This window comes from Hypomesus transpacificus, chromosome 13 (assembly GCF_021917145.1).
Source record: "Hypomesus transpacificus isolate Combined female chromosome 13, fHypTra1, whole genome shotgun sequence".
Lineage (NCBI taxonomy): Eukaryota > Metazoa > Chordata > Actinopteri > Osmeriformes > Osmeridae > Hypomesus > Hypomesus transpacificus.
The window spans coordinates 8394170-8403628 of NC_061072.1; the positions used below are offsets into that span (position 1 = coordinate 8394170).

General features: G+C 47.8%; 1 protein-coding gene across 1 annotated transcript in view; it reads right to left on the reverse strand.

Moving 5' to 3' along the window:
- The window catches only part of capn15 (calpain 15), a gene marked incomplete at its 3' end in the record, with an annotated part of 31293 nt that extends 22061 nt beyond the window's left edge, over positions 1–9232 (reverse strand). Inside the window, exon 1 of the mRNA XM_047032686.1 lies at positions 8917–9232. The remainder of the gene's footprint in view (positions 1–8916) is intronic.
- Between the last annotated feature and the right edge of the window lie 227 nt (positions 9233–9459).

The following is a 9459-nucleotide window of genomic DNA, read 5'->3' on the forward strand; positions in this document are numbered from 1 at the left end:
CAGGAGGAGACCAGCACAGAGCAAGAGGAGGAGGAGGAGGAGACCAGCACAGAGCAAGAGGAGGAGGAGGAGGAGACCAGCACAGAGCAAGAGGAGGAGGAGGAGACCAGCACAGAGCAAGAGGAGGAGGAGGAGGAGACCAGCACAGAGCAAGAGGAGGAGGAGGAGACCAGCACAGAGCAAGAGGAGGAGGAGGAGACCAGCACAGAGCAAGAGGAGGAGGAGGAGACCAGCACAGAGCAAGAGGAAGAGGAGGAGACCAGCACAGAGCAAGAGGAGGAGGAGGAGACCAGCACAGAGCAAGAGGAGGAGGAGGAGACCAGCACAGAGCAGGAGGAGGAGGAGACCAGCACAGAGCAAGAGGAGGAGGAGGAGACCAGCACAGAGCAAGAGGAGGAGGAGGAGGAGACCAGCACAGAGCAAGAGGAGGAGGAGGAGGAGACCAGCACAGAGCAAGAGGAGGAGGAGGAGACCAGCACAGAGCAAGAGGAGGAGGAGGAGACCAGCACAGAGCAAGAGGAGGAGGAGGAGGAGGAGGAGGAGACCAGCACAGAGCAAGAGGAGGAGACCAGCACAGAGCAAGAGGAGGAGGAGGAGGAGACCAGCACAGAGCAAGAGGAGGAGGAGGAGGAGGAGACCAGCACAGAGCAAGAGGAAGAGGAGGAGGAGACCAGCACAGAGCAAGAGGAGGAGGAGGAGACCAGCACAGAGCAAGAGGAAGAGACCAGCACAGAGCAAGAGGAGGAGGAGGAGACCAGCACAGAGCAAGAGGAGGAGGAGGAGGAGACCAGCACAGAGCAAGAGGAGGAGGAGGAGGAGGAGGAGGAGACCAGCACAGAGCAAGAGGAAGAGGAGGAGGAGACCAGCACAGAGCAAGAGGAGGAGGAGACCAGCACAGAGCAAGAGGAAGAGGAGGAGGAGACCAGCACAGAGCAGGAGGAGGAGGATGCAGTGTGACAGAGTAGGAGGAAGAGGAGGCCGCGATGGCAGCGGTGCAGTGTGATGCAGAGCAGGAGGAGGAGGAAGGTAGAGCAGGGGTGCAGTGTGATGCTCTGACGCTCCTGGGGAGCTGACTCCTGTGCCTGGCCGGCAGTGCTGACACAGCACCTTTCACCCAGAAAGGAATTTCTCAACCAGAGACGCCACAAACGAACGTTTAGGCCCGATATTACCCAGTGAATTCAACGCTTATTGAGAAGATCAGCGATTCGTTCGCCGCAAGCTGGTGCATTGGCTCCCGTCCACAAGCAGTAAATACTCAGTACAGGAGCTGTGAGGTGTTCTCTGAGTGGTGCATAAGGAACCCGCTCTGGTCTGGTTTTCTACAGGCCACATACACTAAGGAGCAGAACATTGCCTCAGAGTAGAACCCTTCAGCATATGTTAGGATCTCCATGGCAACAGGACAGAAAACTCTGAAATGGTATTACTGCCTAGGGTAAAAATACCAATTCTTCTCCACCACGCTGCCAACGGGATTGGTTTCCAGAGACAATACGACGTGAGTGTAAGAAAGCGTGTGTGCTAAATTCATTGGGTGCGCCTGGGAAGAATCCTGACGAGGGCCTTTCCATCAGAGAGCGAATAAGCAAGGGAGGAGGAGTGGAGTCATTCAGACATAAACACAGGCTAGTGAGCATGTTAGCTCAATCCAAGTGGACCAGTTTTAATCCAATTAGAGGGAAGCGAGCTAGTGGAATGGAGCCACGATGAAACACTGGCAGCCATCATGGACAGACACAGTCGCTAAGGGAATGCCGAGGAGGACTGGAGAGGAACGAACACTTCCTCGTGCTCGGGGCAGGAACAGCCTTTGACAAACACACACTGACTCTTTCACAACAACTGAAGAAGAAATACATGGAAAGTTTAGCTGCGTCAGGGACAAACTTCTCGGCAGGTCGACTGAAACTTGCGGTCTGAAGAGAGTGAGTCACTTACAACGAAAAACGCTAAAATGATGATTCATGATGATGAATGATAAACGTGTTACAATTGGCTAGCCGAACAGGACTGTCCTCTGATGGAACAAGGAGAGCTTCTCCGAAAGACCGTTTGGATTTCAGGGTAGACTCGTGGTTGGTTAAACACCTCTCTGCCCCCCAGCACGGCTTCGACAACAAACCTGTTTTTACATGTCAGACATGCAAGTGGGCTGCCTCTAGCAAGAATAAGAAAGACAAAAAATGAACTAAAAAATAAACCGATCAGTCCAGCGATGCTTCTCAAGGCCAGTGAGAAAAGCTCAGACCAGGAAAAACTGAAACACCTTAACACAGCAGGAGTGTTTCACCCAAATGACAGTCTGCTGGCAGATACAAAACTAAAAAGGCAAAGAAAGAGTGTTTCGGTTACAGGGCCGCATGTTGGAAAACTAAACTCGATGCACAAAATCTGTCAAATTTAAGCTGAGCTCACACAAGTGTTGTTTCCATATTTCATGCTCTGTCACGGCTCAGCTGGGCTTGCCTAACCTCGTTAGACTCAGGCACTAGGGCGTGTGTCACGCTCCAAGAACCACTGAACAATGCTTCTAAAAGCTGTGTTGTCAGAGAAACTGTTAAGAGAGTGTGTGTGTGTGCATGCGCTTACACACTCACAAAAGCAGTGTTGTGAGAGTCTGAGTGTATGCAGAGGGTGTGTGTGTGTGTGTGTGTGTGTGTGTGTGAGCTCAGCTGACTGAGGCTGAAGTCTGATTGGTGATGGAAACGGAGGCTTGTTGCTATGGGGATACACTGGAACACAGTGGAAGAGGGTTTTCTGAAACAGTAGTGATCACTGTATGATGCAAACATGTGCAGACAGCCAGAGGGAGTGCGTGTGTGCCTTGCGCGCGAACAAGCGCACGCATATGTGTGTGTGTGTGTGGGGGGGGGGGGTGTAAACACTTATCACTACGGAAATAATGGGCCACTACAAAGCGCTTTCTAATAGCCGAGACCGAATACTTTTTAAACTGTACAAGACTACTGTTGAGATATCGAGTTAAGCCTAACCCTCAGTGTCTCCGACTTCCTGGAAGGGCGAATCCAGAGTAACCACGGACACAAGCAGGCTGGCAGAGGTGAACAGACATGAAAGAAGTACATGAAGACAATCTGAATAAATAATGACATCCATTGTAAGGTTATTTGATAGGCCTTTTGAAAATCAATAACAAACAACCGGAGCATTGTGCCCCCAGTGACTCAGCAATACCCTCAATACTCAGGAAGGGTTCGATTGCAACCCTCCATTTCTTATTCCAGGAGAGGTGCCAGCTTAACAGAGGATGACTAAACCAACACCAAGGCCAGCGTGCAGCTTTAGCCCCGGGGCGGAGGTGAAGTCCCTGCTCAGGGATGGTGTGTGTGTGTGCGGAAAGAGCGCCGACTGTTTCAAAAACCATGAGCTGAGGAAGGAAAGCCACTACGTTCGTAAGCAGCCTTCCTGTAGCGTCTCTGACGATGTACGGTCAATGATTGGAAAGACGGACTCGAGGACGCTGTGGGAGCGATCCAGGAAAGCTTTCACATTGTTTCAAGCGCTGAGGAGAAACTGACTGCACTGTTTTGAAAGAAGTACAAGAGACAGCCTTCTCTGGAAATGGTCCAAATTATTTATTACACGACAAGGCCTCCCCTTTACTGTGCCAACGAGATGTTGAGAGAGAGGATGGGGGGGAGGGGGGGGAGGATTGGTGGATTGTTGGGAGGTTTTATGGGCTACAACGTCATTAATTACCAGCGGTCAGTTCGCGAGAGGGACTCTCGCCATCTGCACTGTAGCGGCCATCTGTTATTGGATGGCACATCTCGCAGAGGTCAAATGATGCCCGGTGAAGCCTGTGTTGTGTTCTCAAAAACACTCAGACGATGACAGGATCTTATCGAGGGTGGGATTAGGTCAAGTCCTACCAAAAACATTGTCACTGTGCAAGTTCATTGTCAGACGAGTTTACCTCAGGGTCAAAGAAGTGGGTTCCAATAAATCTAATAGGCTGTGCAATCCACTCAGCTCTGTGGAACACATGCAGCATGTGGGGGCGGGGGATTTTAGATTTCAAATCCAGCTTAGCCACTTTCTGGACATCAAACAAAAACATTCAAACTGCAACTTTGATTGGATATCAGATCTGATCTGCATTTAGTCAGACTTTTTAAGAATAGGCGGTCAGACCTACATTCAAAAGAGCTTGGTTATGTCATGCTAGGTTAAAGTAAGCTAGACAAGGAACAGGGAGCAGTCTATTATAGTGCCATCTATTACGAGTGCCAGCACAGATTGCTAAAGATAGTGAATACTGACCAAGCACAGACAACACAAAGCACCAGACTAACAAACACCTATCACAACACCTGCAAAACCTCCCCCAAGCTCACTGTAAACACTACTAGTGGCACAATACACACACACACACACACACACACTTCTCTCCCCAGTTTAGAAGTACATGGCCTAGTTCTCTCCTCACAGTGCGTCAACAGAACATGCCAGCTCGCCCCAGACATCCCCCCCCCCCCGTCTCCAGGGGACGCCAGCGTGAGGGCATGAGGTGTTGTCCCCCGGTTGGCCCTGTGGCTCCTTACCTGCGCTCCCGGTGTGGCACCAGGGCCTGCTGCTGCTGGCGCGTGATGAAGGTGGTGCCCCACACTGGACTGCTGTGGCTGTTTCTGAGCCAGCCAATAGGAGGCGACGAAGAGTATGGCGTGCTGCGGAACCCATGGTCAGACTCCGTCTCCGCGGTGAGAGACGAGGCGGAGCTTCCCATCGCCACGATGGACTTTTAGGGGGGGGGGGGGTACGTTTTTTTGGGGGGGTCTTTATCGGCCCTTGTCTTTGCCTCTTGCCAGTATTTCTCAGAGAAGGAGACTCAGAACACATAGATTCAGTTTGAGCGAGGGAGGCTGGGGGCAAGAGGTTGAGGGCAGGAGGCCTGAGGCAGGAGGCTGAGGGCAGGAGGCCTGAGGCAGGAGGCCTGAGGCAGGAGGCTGAGGGCAGGAGGCTGAGGGCAGGAGGCTGAGGGCAGGAGGCCTGAGGCAGGGGGCCTTAGGGCAGGAGGCTGAGGGCAGGAGGCTGAGGGCAGGATGCCTGAGGCAGGAGGCCTGAGGCAGGGGGCCTTAGGGCAGGAGGCTGAGGGCAGGGAGGCTGAGGGCAGGAGGCTGAGGGCAGGAGGCTGAGGGCAGGAGGCTGAGGGCAGGAGGCTGAGGGCAGGGCACAGCACCAGCGGGACAACCCCACTTAGGGGCTGTCAGTCATTGCAAACCTCCAGAAGACACAATTTTTCTTTCAAAAACGTCCAAAGAAACAAACAATTCTCCAACAAACGTTCTTCAAGGGTGATCTAGGACGACTCTGGCCCTCACACACTGCACACTGAAAGTCAACGACGGAAAATGACAAGCGTAGCTCAAAGGACTTGGACTCCAGGTTTGTTTCCCTCTCCGGGGTGAAGCAGGCCTTCTTGGTTCCTCCTCCTGCCCCACAGCGTCATGTCTGGGGCATCTCTCTGTCTGGAACTCGCAACCAGAGGATGACACACTCACAGGACAGGGGCCAACGTCACCAAACATCTCCTGAGGAACGCTCAATACTGAGTTCTAAGATTCGCTTTGATTGTTGAGGGGGGAGGTGGGGGAGGGAGGGAATTTCCAGAATCCAGCAGAGTTGATTTGGTCATTTACAGAGCAAAGGAAAGTAACTTTAAAACTCTTGCGAAAAGTATTTCTGACCGCAGTTTTGTTGTACATAGACTGAGTGCAGTAATTCTACTGGCTACGTTCTGGCATACTGTCGCTTGTATACAAGCATAGCTCATCTTTCAAGTTGCAACATGGGACCACAGCTGTTACAGGGGATTAGCCGAGAGTCATGGAAGAAAACCCTGCTGTATTTGGTACAGGCCCTAAATTCATCTTTATAACTCCCAGCATTGGATTTGTAAAGGAAGAGGAAACACACAATTTACAGGAACACAACTGAGCTATTACTAGGCCAACTGAGCTATTACTAGGCCAATTTAAACATTGACTCAAAGACTCATTTCTGTCGGATAGTGCTGGTCCCGTTTATCCGCTTGTAGTCCACAGCTTTTAGTGGGCCGACCTATCATTCTCATAACGCAGAACTATGACCGCCCTAGAGAAGGTGCATTCCTGGGTAAGACAACCACCAAAATACTTGTTTTCAATACCAATACCCCTTTGAAAGGTTCGCCAAAGTCTCACTTTCACAACGACACTTAATATTGAAATAAAAACACGAAAGAGACACAAATGTTGGCAAGTTTAGACCGCCGACAACGTTTGACCCAATATTATATCAAAGAATTCGCTATTTTGCTCATGGTCATTTCCGTGTATTTGCACTGATTTCACGTAAAACTAATAAAAGGCGTTAATAACAGGCCGAGTGGACAGTTGGGACTGACAGTGCAAGGTTTGGCAACTAACTGAATTTCTTTAAACATTCTATTTAGCAAGCTATCTGTCCGGTTCCAGTGCCGTCTCGGGATCTGTCCAATGGTGGGTAGCCTATGGGCTACTGAACTCAGGATTGCTCACATCCTATAGAAGCCAAACAAAACGACATAAACTGGAGTGAAAAAATAATGCTAATTGGAGATCTCATCCATAATGTTTTCTTTTGCAAATTCCTCTGTATTCCGTCTGGTCCATTCCACTAAGATTTCAACGTTCATGGATTCTGATTCTCGTTGACTTCTATTATGATACATCCTCGCTCCCGCACCGCTGTCGCCTTGGAAATAAAGGACTACCCATCTTACAATGCTCCATCACAGAGCATGCACGTCTTTGCACTGAGGGCTGTTTTCATTGCATTATATAGCACAAAAAAAATCCATGGGGTTTAATTCTCCCTCTCTGATAAATCCAGTGGACGCAGATGCAATCTCTTGCTAACAGCAGATTACTGCGAGTCAGCAGCGCGCATGCGCATTTGGATGTCGAGCAGGGAAAGCTGAGGCTGCGTTCAAGATATCAAAAAGGATGAATCCGCTCTAACAAAGGATACAAGTCTTACTTAACGGGGTAACAGAGAAACTGCTGATGCTGTGGATTTTCCTCAATTGGAAAGACAAAGCAAGGTGATTTAGATTGAAATGACACACAACCTCGCGGTCTTCCTGAGACAGAAAATCAGCCTCAATATGTCACATTGTCCGTCATCACTTTGTTAATTTATTGGAGAGATGTCATGCATTGCGTGTTGTGTGCCAGGGGAAGTCAGATATGGGTTATGAGAGTAGGAGACTATACCAACCATCACTGCTCAACTGTCCCCTTACAGAAGATTAGAAGATTTAATACCCCTTCTCTTTCATCTCCTTCTCCTTCATCTCCTCCTCGTCTGAGAGCTGACCTCATTCCTTTCCCCCTCTCTGTCCTCTGTGATCAGGGTTTTGAAACTGTGACAATGCATGGTTAAGGTTCTCCCAAAAAACATTTAACCCACTGCGCTTAAGTCTGGTTTCAACAGTTAAACCATGAATTAATCATTAACAGGGCTGCATCAGAAGACCATGAAATCAGTTCCAGTGTAAAAGTGGCTAGCTTTCCTTCCCGATCCAAACCAAAATGATGCTAAGGACAAGACAAATTGCTGTAGACGGAACAGCATCAGAAACTAAATTCAATGACAGTAACTATTACATTTTGTGTTATAAAGTTTACAAGACAAATGTGAACACTTTTAACAAATCTTTTTATCGTTCTTGTATTTGGAATCGTATTAAACATGGATCCCCTTCAAGTATTCAATTGAATTTTACATAACACACACACACCTTTCTTTCTGAGATTTGACTACAACAGGTAACCCAAGTATGTGCAAATCACAGTTCTAAAAGAGGAAGTGAAAGATTCTACAGGTCTTTGCCTGACTCTGTTTCCCGGTCTTTGCTGGTATGCAAGGAATACTAAACTGGTTCAACTAGGCTGCTACACCTCATATTTGCATAGAAAACATCCCTGTTTGAAAGCGCTAACCATGGGTAGCATACACAAAACCTTAAATCACTTCTGAAAAATGTCCAGTTTCCACATGGCAATGTGACACTGACATTATACGCCAAGACAAAGGCCAACACTGCACATTTGAATTTTAAACCATGACCCACAACTGCCTATGGACGTGCCCTGTATCCAACCATAAAGGAGCAACTGTAAGATTCAGAACATAGTTGTGAAAATGTAAAGATGTTTTCTTTCAAAGCCTGTAGTGACAGAACTGTGAGGCTTTGTTATACTTACAGCCGCACCTGTTTCTGAGAAACACCTGTCCCTGGTGAGTCAGATGTCCCAGAGAGATCAAAATATACCAGCTGTGCGTGTGTATGTATGTGTGTCTATGGGCGTGTGTGTGTCTGTGTGTGTGTCTGGAATAGCCTCCCAAGTGTGTGTGAAAAAGAGAGATCAGAGTTCGAGCGAGGGAAAGCGAAACATTGTCATTGTGAACCCATGCTACCTTCAGAATAATCCCTGGCACTACAAAGGGAAACCAATCCTTCAAATGAAATACATAAACTCACGGTACACGTAAAAAGGCTATGTAATGCATGAAATCGACTTATTTGCAACTGTTTGTGGTAGACCATATAGCATCCAGTAGGCTACAAATATCGACTTGCAAAAGAGAGTGAGGAAAGTGTGAATGTTTTAAATAAATATTCGTCGTGAGAAGTTGCAATAAAGTTTCAGAAGAAAACTGATATCAAAAACCATGTAACAATTTCATATTTCCTTAGTCTTTCGACGTAACACATGACACGGCATGAGACCGTGAGATATGAAAACGCCAGCGACACTCAATAGTAAACAAAGACAGCAGTATTAAACGATTTTGGACCGGCATAATCGAAACTGTCAGCCGCCAGTCTATTTATATTTACACACTGTATGTCGAAAATAGTCTTACCTCAAAATCCGACCGCAAATACCGCCTTTTGAATGTCGAGCGTGTTAACTTTTCGTATCATCCAAAGAGAAGTTATTTTTTGGCAATGTAGTTTGGCAAGCGTTAGCTGCCGACTATTCTCAACGCTACCTTTTCACTCCAATGCATATTTTAAGTACTGGCTTTAGCCTTCTTGCTATTATGTATATTATGTTTCCAGTGCATCCAGTTAGCTTACGGTATTGAAAACTGAAGTGATCATGTACGTTACCTCAAAAACCCCAGGAAAGAGAATCTCTATGGAGCAAATAAAGAGCCAGCGTACGCTTTGTGCGCTGTGTGAGTTACATTGTGGTGCTTGCATGGTTAATCGTCCGTAAAATGTATTCGTGAATACCGACAGAAGAACCCAATTTCCCATAGTGCCATTTATTTCAACAACGAGGATATCCGGGCTCGTCATCATTTTACAGATTTCATGTTTGAATTTAGCATTAAGCAATTAAACAGTAAACATACGAAAAACTTGTAAACAGACGAACACAAACTATAAACTTATTAAGT